The sequence below is a fragment of the Arvicanthis niloticus genome, unplaced genomic scaffold (genome assembly GCF_011762505.2).
Source record: "Arvicanthis niloticus isolate mArvNil1 unplaced genomic scaffold, mArvNil1.pat.X pat_scaffold_1321_arrow_ctg1, whole genome shotgun sequence".
Taxonomy (NCBI): domain Eukaryota; kingdom Metazoa; phylum Chordata; class Mammalia; order Rodentia; family Muridae; genus Arvicanthis; species Arvicanthis niloticus.
In genome coordinates this window covers 1-11,348 of record NW_023045306.1, presented here as the reverse complement: position 1 = coordinate 11,348, position 11,348 = coordinate 1, and the positions used below count along the sequence as shown (strand labels likewise).

The following is an 11,348-nucleotide window of genomic DNA, read 5'->3' as shown; positions in this document are numbered from 1 at the left end:
ATATAAATTATATTTAAAAGAATTTAAAGTTTTCAAGGGATAATTTATTGAACATGTGGCAGCTTCCTTCAAGTGTTCTGCATATCCTGTATTTAAGATATGTTGGGCTCTTGTTTTACTTTTTACTTTTTATTTATTTTTACTAACACATTAAGATACCTATCTATCTATCTATATGTATATAGATAGATAGATATAGATACATTCAAATATGTTATTTTCATACAAGCACAATAAATTGGCCATAGATTTGCTTAAGCTCAGATTCATAGAGTTAAAAATGATCAAGAATATGTGGAGACATTAAAGTTCAACTATATGATGTGCTCATTTTACAAAGGTCATAATTTTAAGGCCCTCAGGGAACAGTTCTATAGCGCTGTAACAACTTTTGTTATTATTCTACTGTCCCTCTAAAGTCCTGAACAAACCTCGATATGAATGATCAAAAAGTTTGAGAATATTCTAATTGGAGAATAATCAAAATTTTAAGCCAGTCCTACCAAAATAACAAACAAACAAACAAACAAACAAGCAAACAGAAATGAAACATCTTTCCCAGCTAGTGATTTTATTGAGCATGTGATATTTATAGAAATAAATTCAAATTTACACATATATATCACATATATAAACTGATTATATACCACAATTGTACTGATGTCAACATATGTGGAATTATGTTCTACTCTTGTTATGGATAATTTTCAGTAGAACATGGGACTTGTTTTTGTTCTAACACTATTGCATAGATTTTCATTGTTGAACCAGAAATGATCAAACTTAATTATCTGTAACTTTCTACAAGTCTTAACATCAAGAAAAACTAAGCATTAATTCAAGGATTTCTTTATGAACAGCATTTAATGAACTCAGAAATCAGTTACTCACACATTATCTCACTTGAACTTGTTTGCCATAGAAAGTCTACTTAATTGAAAACTTTAACACCCTTATGTAAAATAGATCAGAATGTCATTAGTATTCAACATAGCCTTTAAACATGCATACAAATGAATCTTAAAAGAAATCTGATTTACAAAATATACCCAATAAAATTTAATTTAAAAATAGATATAGTTCCTTGGAACAATAAAAAACCATTGTTAGACATAGATAGTATGTATGTCAGACTCTCTTTAAATATTTCATAGGGGGATGAGGAAACTATTATAGATTTAATAACTTCTAGGCATAATTCTAGGACCTGTGCAAAAAATAATTCATAAGAACAAAAATTCTGTTTGGCTATGTTAGTTGCAATCAATTTGGCTAAAATATGGAAGTATAAACTAAATCACCAATGGATAAAACGCAAGAATACTAGATCAGTCACAAGGTCATTACATACAGTTTTCTGTATATAGATTTAAAATGACAATCAGGAGTCTAGAGTAATGCTCTAAAAAAGGGAGGTAATTAATATACTGAATAATATACTGAATAATAGGCCAGAAAGTAGACTTTTCCAGGTAGTTTTCAAACTAAAAGTTACAGGGTTCAGTGTTCTAAATCTCATGTTTTTTCACAGACGGCCAAGATTAGCGCAACTTTTAGAAATACATCCTTAACATCAAAAATTACAAAATGTATATTTTTTAACCAACAGTATAGTCAAACTGATATAAAGTTGATGTGATTGACAGAACAAGGTAAATATGTTGATGACATCCTCATTTCTTTACTTTTGACTCTATGATGAATATGTGACAATTTTTAGAAGAAATAGGAATGGATGATTATAGATATGAGATAAAATGTAAATGAATGAATAAATGATTGAAATATTAAATGAATTAAATTGAATAATAGAAATTCAAATAATGTATCAGCTGATGACTATATTCTAATAAATAAATCCCATTATTTCAGTTTACATGAACGATTTTCTTTCTAATATTTTCTTCAGGGCAATACTGACATCCTTATTCCTCAGACTGTAGATCAAAGGGTTCAGCATGGGCACAACAATGGTATAAAACACAGAGGACACTTTCCCTTGGTCCATGGAGCTGACTGATGACGGCTGCAGGTACATAAATGCTAAGACCCAAAGAAGACAGCAACAGCCAAGATGTGGGAGCTGCAGGTACTGAAGGCTTTGGACCTGCCTTCAGTAGAACGAATGTGTAGGATGCTGGCAATGATGAAGATATAAGAGGTAAGAATAGTCAAGGTTGGAACAACAATGTTAAATGTACCAAAGCATAAAATTAACAATTCATTAACATAAGTACTAGAGCGAGCAAGCTCCAGCAGGGGAAGAAGATCACAGAAATAGTGGTTGATCACATTTAAGTTACAAAATTGTATTTTGATCATGAAGCCTGTGTGAGCTGATGCACAAATCACACCAATAATATAGACTCCAGAGATCAAGGAAACGTAAATCTGATAGGACATGGTTACATTGTAAAGCAAGGGGTTACAGATGGCAACATACCGATCATATGCCATTGCCGCTAACATATGACACTCTGCAATAGCAAAAATGAGAAAGAAGTAGAGCTGAGTCATGCATCCAGTGTAGGAGATGATATTCTTCTCTATTACAAAGTTCACCAGCATTTTGGGGGTAATGACGGTGGAATGGCAGAGATCAATAAAGGAAAAACTACTGAGGAAATAGTACATGGGTGTGTGCAGGTGAGAACTGAGCCTAATCAGTGTGATCATGCCCAGATTTCCCACTACAGTGACCACATAGATTCCTAGGAAGAGGAGAAATAGAGGCATCTGGAGTTCTGGTTTCTTTGAAAGCCCAGTCAGAATGAACTCAGGTAACATGCAATAGTTTCCTGTTGCCATATCCTCTGTTCAAATACCTGTTCAAAGAAAAGAGAAATATATATATATATATGAATTTATTATTATTTTAATTGAAGAAGAATTCTGCATGTATATACCTATTCTTAATTTAATATGTAATTGACATTATTTTTTAAAATATAATTCATAATGCATGGTATATAAAATACTGCCCGTGAACACTTTGGCCATTTTTTATGTTATTTTATGTTTTTTTATAAAATTATTGGATATTTCATTTATTTATAATACAGTGTCATCTGCTTTCCCTATTTCCCCTTTGTAGAACTCCCTATCCCATCCCCCCTCCTCTGTTATGCTTTTATACCATTTTAATTACATGTGCTTTGGCCATTTAAGGAGCTAAACACCAATGTATTGACTTGAAGCTTGCATGTCTTCTGTGAGAAGTAAATCTCATAATATCCTAAAGTGACATAGAATCTGTCAAGGGAGAAAAGTGATCAATAGTTCCATCCAGCTACAAATCCTATGACCTATAACAAGTAAAAGTGTGGGAAAATGTCCTCAAGAGTGTAAAATGGCACTAAAACCATGGTGGTAACTAACTACTATCTAATTGGACTTAAGACCTTCTCAATACTAGGCCTGGTAGTATAAACTTAACTTACTTCTTCCTCATGAAATTACAGACCTTAAAGGAGTATCTGCTAACTGTCACCTTTTTAAAACCAGTATAATTTGTAAATATATTTGAAATACCTGTTTTTGCATCTGCAGGTAGGATTAACTATCTAACCTCATCAAACAAGGCTCTTTTTCTAGCAGTTGGAGACCATTACTAAAATTCACAACTGATCAAAAGTCACGTAACTGAGTTTTGAAGCCCCACTTGATACATCTATAACATGCTATCTACACCTGATGCTCAGGGCACATAACAAAATAGGTTGCAAAGATTAGAAGAAGCAGAGGACCAGGAAGTCTGTGGTCAGAGACTATCATGTATAATGACAGGAAAACTACACCCATAAAATATCAACTTGTGTTTGCCTAAACAAGATCAGCACAATGACAACACAAGTAGACATGCCAACAGGATTGGCTAATCTCATAAGGCTTTACCCCTAGATCAATAGTTACAGGCAATTAATGGCTGATGAGACAGAGAGAATCAGTCTTCTACAGGGTTAAGCTCTCAGATATGTTTTCTGATGTATGCATGTATGCGTGTATACATACATGACTGTATGTGTATATTGTGTACACCAATACACAAACATACATACACACGTACATGTGTCATGAACTTGAAAGGAACTTCAGGCAGGGGAAGACTTGAAAGAAAGTGAGGTAGGTGGAAATGTTATAAACATAGAACTCTTGTAAAAAAAAAAAAAAACCAAACATTTTAAATTAAAATAAAAAAGAAAGCTATGTTTGCACTTGGAAATCTAAGTACGTCAGAGTTGTGTCAATGAGTAAAAGTGACTGACAATCTGAAAGTAAACTTCTTCTGAAAGCAATAGCTTAAATGTCCCAAAACCCCCAGTCGTGAGCCGAGTTTATTTTACAAACATTTCATTTTCATATAATTTTTTCAAAGGCATGTTTTACATAAAGTTATTAGACACTGTTTATTAACTAAAATTCCACCTTTTCATTTTCATACATGTAAAAATATGCTCTTGCTAATTTTTACCTTCCATTCCTATAACTACTTCCATCATCTATATAATATTTTTTCATTTTTGTGTTTCTGTTTTGTTCTTTGTGCTACCCAATAAGTTTAACCAAAGCTGTGTGTATGACCATGATTCTGAACTATCCACCAGAGTGTGGAAAGTTCACCAGTGAGTTCACAAACTCAAGACAGTATCTGTTCATCTCTCACATACTTTCAGTAGACTTTAGCTCACAGTGAGGGATAGAGAGCTTCGGTAGGGGCAGCTACTTGCCCAGAACTGACTGTTGTCTGAGCCAGTCTTGCGTAAGCCTAGTAGACAACCCGATTTGCTGTGAGTTCCAGAATGGAATAGTAGTGCCATGTCCCAGACATGATGCTTGATATTTAATATTATTAAAATTAAACAACACATGTAACAGCAGTCATAAAATAGACTGAAGAGATTAATCTACAATTAGACCATCCATTGCTCTGGGCCTGATTCTTGAGAATATCAGAATCAATCATAGTTAATTGACCAGACACAAAGTCAAAGTATCTGTTTTTTTACCCCCAGTCAGTCATTTAATAGTGATATGCTTTTGGTTGTTGTTACTGGTTTTACCTTGACTTAATAACTGTATAAAATAAATCATTGCTAAACTCTTCATAAAACGTCTAGCTTTGATAAATTAAGAGGAAAACAAATAATTCATGAGTGAGTTTGTTACTAATATTCTACCAAATTTTAAACAAGTTATCAATATAAATTTAATTATTTGTGAATTATCATGGTATACAAAGAAGAAATATATACTGAGGAAACATAGACTCTTGAGTATTATAATCTTTTATATTAAACACTAAGTATTGTACTAACTGTGCCTACCAAAGCAAATTTCTAAGTGTGTTAAATTAGGTGTGTTATTAAAAGCATAAAATATTTTAAATCTAAATTTTATTACTAACACAAAAAAGTAAGTCTGAGGAAAACTTGTAGAATCTAAAATGTAGGCAAAGGACAAAAGATGAGGCTTAAAGACCTGAAAGAAAATACTCAACAAATTACTTGATGTCTAAAAATAGTTTGTTTCTGTATAAAGAAAATTCACAAACACATTTACCAATAAAACTAAAGAAAGACAAAACTAAGTATTAACATTGAGAATTTTTTTGCAAAGGAAAATAAAATTACCAACTGAAGGTATGATCAAAACACATATTCTAAAATGTAATAAGATATACATTTTTTTAAAAGTTAAGCCAACTAATCAGGTTACCAAAAATATACATATAGTCCATAGAAAAGATCATTATCACTGTCCAACATTCAAATTAAAAAAACACAGTCTTCACACACCTCTGTTACAATGGGTTTATTAAGTTGTGAAAGTGGCAGTTGTTGGGAAGGAGTAGTCAGACAGCATGCATACCTTCTGTACAGTGTGAATCTGCTTCCCTACTTTAGAAAATAACTTAAAATTACTCTAAATTTAAGAATATATTCACACAGCAAATAAACAGTCTATACCACAAGTTTTATCCAGGAAAAATATCAGCAATCTTCTGTAGGGATATCTGTACCAGAATGCGCATGGCAGATTTATTCGTGACAACCTTGAATCACTCATAATCTATGTGTTCAACAAACACAACTGGTACTTTGTGTGCATCTTTATATCTTAATATTGCTTGTGTGTTTATGTAATAATGCTCCCACTGAGGTCAGAGAACAATTGGACAGCTTGTTTCTTTCTTAACATCACACTGATCCTGTGGCTTGAATTAGTATTGTCAGCTTGGTGCCAGTGTCTTAACCAGATGACAAACTTTCCAACTCACATGTGGGATGGCATCTCCAGCCCTATTCTAGCCTCTGATCAGTCATGAACACAGTGCGTGTACCTACATGAAGGCAACACACCCATAAAGATGAAATTAAAAAAATACATAAAAATTAAAAAAATAATTATAGAAGACAAGCAAACATTCATAATAATGTTGTAAAATGAAGCTACAAAACTAGAAGGAAGTCTGAGTAGGATACAACTTTGAATGGCTTCCCAATCTAATTAAATATATATATATATATATATATATATATATATAAATAATTTTAAACAGGAGTTTTATATTTATTTATCACTGTAGAACCTTAAAGATATTTTTGCATGTAAAGCAAAATTTTGTCCTTAATAATCATAGGCACAAGTTAAAAATATTAGAGAGTCCATCTGTTACTTTTTCTTGTAGAGTTTGAACAGAGTCATTTAAGTGAAGCTGTAATTTAGATGTCATTGCAGAAGAGAAGCTTAGTGGGCATTGCCATTAAAACTCTCCAGTGTGTCTTTTAATTATTCTTTATAATAAGAATTATGGTCATTCTGGCTGAGAACACAGGTTCAGAATTTTTGTGCAGTTAAACTTATGTAATTTTCATCTGTTAATTAAACCAGAGTTGAGTAATACCTCTAATTTATGATACAGTATTGCGCTTGTAGCTAACAGATATAAGACATTATAAAATCAGAAATCACAATGGTCAAATTGTCTCTTATTTTTTAAAGCAATTACAAATGTATAATCAGTGTCATTCTTTGTTGTCTAAAACATATTTTGCTGTTAAATTTACTTAAAGTCATCAAGAAAACATTCCTCAATTCATAGTAAGCAACAGAACCTTCAGGAACTGGGAAAGTGGTTGTAGAGTTTATGAACTTTAAGAAAATTTTGTGAATAATTGAATAACTGCAAGTATTGAGGAATATTTCCCTGACTAAGCAAGTGATTCTTCTAGATTTGTGCCCTTTAATTCCAGTTTCAGATGAATACTCACCTTTCTTTCTGAAAGTCTTAGCACCAAATTTTACTTGTCACTTGCAAAATCACAAATGCTGATACTAGAAATCACAGGTATCAGCATCCTATAAACTTCAGTGATAACAGATAGGACAACTTTTAATCACAGTTCAGCATCCCTAAAGTAGCATATATATTCATGTTTCATTCTCATTTGAGTGATTTCTCTTATGGTTCAAAGTTTTTTTCCTGAATTTGTAAGTCTCAGCTATCAAAACATAAAATAGTACTCTCCAAGGATTTCTGATTCTCAGGAAGCAGACTCATGAGAATTGAACTAGTTGCCAATGTGATTTCCCAGTAGCCTAATTTTTTCCCTTTTTAATAATAATTATTTTTATTTTTTAAAGTTATAATGCAATTAGTTCATTTATTCCTTCCTGTTCCTTATTCAATCTCTCCTAACCAGCCCCCTTCTGTCTCTTAAATTAATGGTCTCTCTTCCATAGAATTTATTTTCATTGTTTGATAATTTTATACCTTCATATACTATTATTAAATCCACCCCTATTTTCTGGTGCCCCTACAACATTTACCATCCCAATTTATGTTTTTTTCATTTAAAATAATTTTTAAATTTTATTTTTAATTTTAAGGCATTTTAACTAAAATATAATTACTTCATGCATCATAACCCCATTTTTTCTTTCCCTCTAGTCTATCCCAAGTCCCATCACTACAACTATTTCTATGATCCTGTCCCATTCAGGAAATGAAACAAAAATGTGGTAGAACTGCCAAGCTCTTGTGCTGTTTAAGGCTTATTGTAAATATAAAGGCTGTTTGTATCTTTTATCCAGGAACTAAACGGTCAAATATGGTATAGAAACCCTGGGTCAAGATTAAAATTTTCTATAACACCTGTAACCACGGCTCAAGGAACATAAAAGAAGAAAGTGCAGAATAAGTGTAAGAACGAGAGGACCACAAAGTCAGGTGTGAAACAAACTTTCCTAGCAACAATATCATGAACAAAGCCAGAACAATAGCAAAAATCAATAGAAATATTACTGCAGAATGGGGGATATCTTATAGGGTCCCATCTCTAGACAAATAGCTATAGGCAGCTAATGAATTCTGGGACAGGGAGAATTAGCCTGTCTTAGGCCTGAGCCTCTTAATTGGTTATCCAATACAAAATGGTCAGCCCTGAAACCACATACACAGGAAAAAAAAATCAAATTCAAAATTTCTTTTCTCTATTTTACATATATATGTATGTAACTATAGTAAAAAAAAAAAAGAAAAACTGATGAAATATTTCTATCATCAAAAACTTGTAGATTACAGGCAAAGATTTGTACATAGTCACTTTTTTAGAAGTGTCTAGCCATTGTTAGTCCTATGATGAACAGATTTGAACATGTAAACATACCAAGACCAGTTATATGTTATTTATATTAGGACTAGAGAATTTAAAATAATAAGCCAGTAGTTCCATTGAGCAAAATGTTTGCTTTTTTTGTTTTTCTATATAAAAATCTTTGATTTCTATACCTTATTGAGAACTCTTTTCTACTTTTTCTAATTATGTTCACAAGTTTGTTTGCCAAAACACTGTCCTCCTGCATCAGATTCCAAGGTTTGTTTCTAGGCATTCTTGACATATTTGTCAACCTCATCTAAATTTTATGTATTTGAGTAACCATAAAATTATCATTGGAGAATGATGTAAACTTAACATGGGGTCACTTAATAATCTAAATGCTTTTCCCAGAGACAGGAAAAACATAATGGCTGTGTTGGTCTACAGAGAGTATCTCTCTCTCTCTTTCTCTTGTATATATCTCTATCTTGATCTCAATCTCTATCTCTATCATCTCTCTCTCTCTCTCTCTCTCTCTCTCTATATATATATATATATATATATATATATATATATATAATCTATATCTATCATATATATAATTCTATAGTACATAAATGCTATAGTATATTATAATTTTATAATATATCATATATATGCGTATATATATAATTGTTGAAGTTCTGATTTGGTTGCCTAAGTAAGAGAGAGAAAGTGTAAGATGAAAAACAAACAAGCAAGAGGTGCTCTTATGAGACTGGATAACTCACTTAATATGATGCTTTCCAGATCCATCCTTTTCCTGAAAATATCATTATTTTGTTCATTTTTACACTAGAATAAGATACCATTGCCATTGAAGAGGTACTGCTGGGTCATATCAAAGTTATATTTTTAGCTTTTTGAGAAACCTCCTAATGAATTTAAGCAATGGGTCTACTGGCTTCTAACTAGTAGTGAATAAGCCTTCCTGTTTGCCACACATTAGGAAGTATTGTTAACTATTTTCTTTTAAGATTCATTTATTTATTCATTTGTTTGTTTTTGTGTGTGTCAATATTTTTTACTTGTATATATATATGAACCACATTCAATCTTAGTGCATAAAGAGACCAGGAGAGGGTTTGAATCCTTGAAACTAAAGCTTACTTCAGTTGTTTAGAACATGAGGATTTAAAATGGGGGATGTATAAAATATACCAGCTGCAAAAACAAAACAATCCCCACAAAGAAGAAAACAACAATAAGTACAAAACAGAAGCAAAAATCCAAAACAAGCAAGACATATTTGTGGTAAATCAAACTAACTGAGCATAAATGTAAGTGTATATATACAACAAGCTGTTAGAGCTCTGCCAGTTGGAGTTTGTGGATCAGCCAGTAGTTGACTGAATGAAGAAGAAACTGACAAAGAAGAAGCTACTGTTTGGGTCTCCTTGATGACACCATTTCTAGGAGGGGCTGCTTCATAATTCAGGTCTTGATATTCTGGTTCTTAGAAAATTTCTATTTCATCTCTTATTGTTCTCCTGTATAACGAATGCAGGAGCTGTGGAATAAATTTACACATCTACATGTATGGAGTGTTAGTAGCTACATCTACTTAGTGCTGAGATCCCCATTATCCATTGATTTTTGCACTGCATCCAGTTGTCATTTTCTATGATGGTCTTTATTTGCTGTAAAGATTTTTTTTTTTGTCAGTGATGGTAGCTATTCCTATCTGTGAGTATGACAAGATTTAGAATACAATAACATATTACAATATTGTGACATATTGTAAAATACTATATATTTTACTTGCATTATATAATACAATGATATACCAATAATCTATAAATTCCTGAGTATTTGACATAGGAAACCACTTGAATGGTTAGTCAGGATAGTCCAAGTAGCTCCTAAGATAATACAAACTAACAATGTAGCTCTTGGTGCATCTCAGTCTTTTAATTTGAAACCCTATTCTTAAAGTTACTACACACTTTGGACATATGACTCAGATCCTCTGGATCAAACCTGAAAGCCTCCTTCCTGAAATGCAACTTCCATAGGGACAGAAAGTACTCTGCAACATGTTAGGGAAAGAAGAACTTAAACTGTCCTACCAAGCTGCAACACCATGAACCAGAGTGGCCAGCACATCATGATGTTCTACAGGTACAAAAAGTGCCATTTGTATATTTCTGGTCACCCTTAGCTATCTGGTTGAACTAAGGCTCACTTACCTGAATGGTAATCAGTCCTGGTCCTGGAAACCAAAACGTCTTTGGGATACTTATGTCATATACTTAGAAAATAATTAGTTTATATAGATTATATGGTATGTAATTTATTAAATGTTCATTTATGATTGCCATAAATCTTTAATTTGTTATACAAAGGTAATTTTCCAGATTGCTCTATTATGACCTTCTAAATTTAAGGTGTGAAGATTTTGTAACAGAGAAATTATGAGCCTTGTAAAAGATGTTGCCCTTGAGTAATTATAAAACTCTAGATTTTAAAATGTAAAACAAAGGAAACAGTAGTATTCTTGAGAGTTTAAGACCTTTTGTTATCAATGGGATGCATCCTTAATGATAAAGAATGCAGAGGATATGGATATTAGTAATAACATGAACAAATATGTCTTGTTATAAAATGGAAGGATGAGACATTCATGAGATTGACACGCACAGTTTTTTCATTGAAATATGTCTAAAGTCAGAAGTATAAATGAAATCAAGAAGATATTCAATAGGAAAA

General features: G+C 32.1%; 1 pseudogene; it reads right to left on the bottom strand.

The window, feature by feature from the left end:
* Positions 1-1,262: 1,262 nt before the first annotated feature.
* LOC117701551 (olfactory receptor 8G1-like) lies at positions 1,263-7,398 on the bottom strand (annotated as a pseudogene).
* Between the last annotated feature and the right edge of the window lie 3,950 nt (positions 7,399-11,348).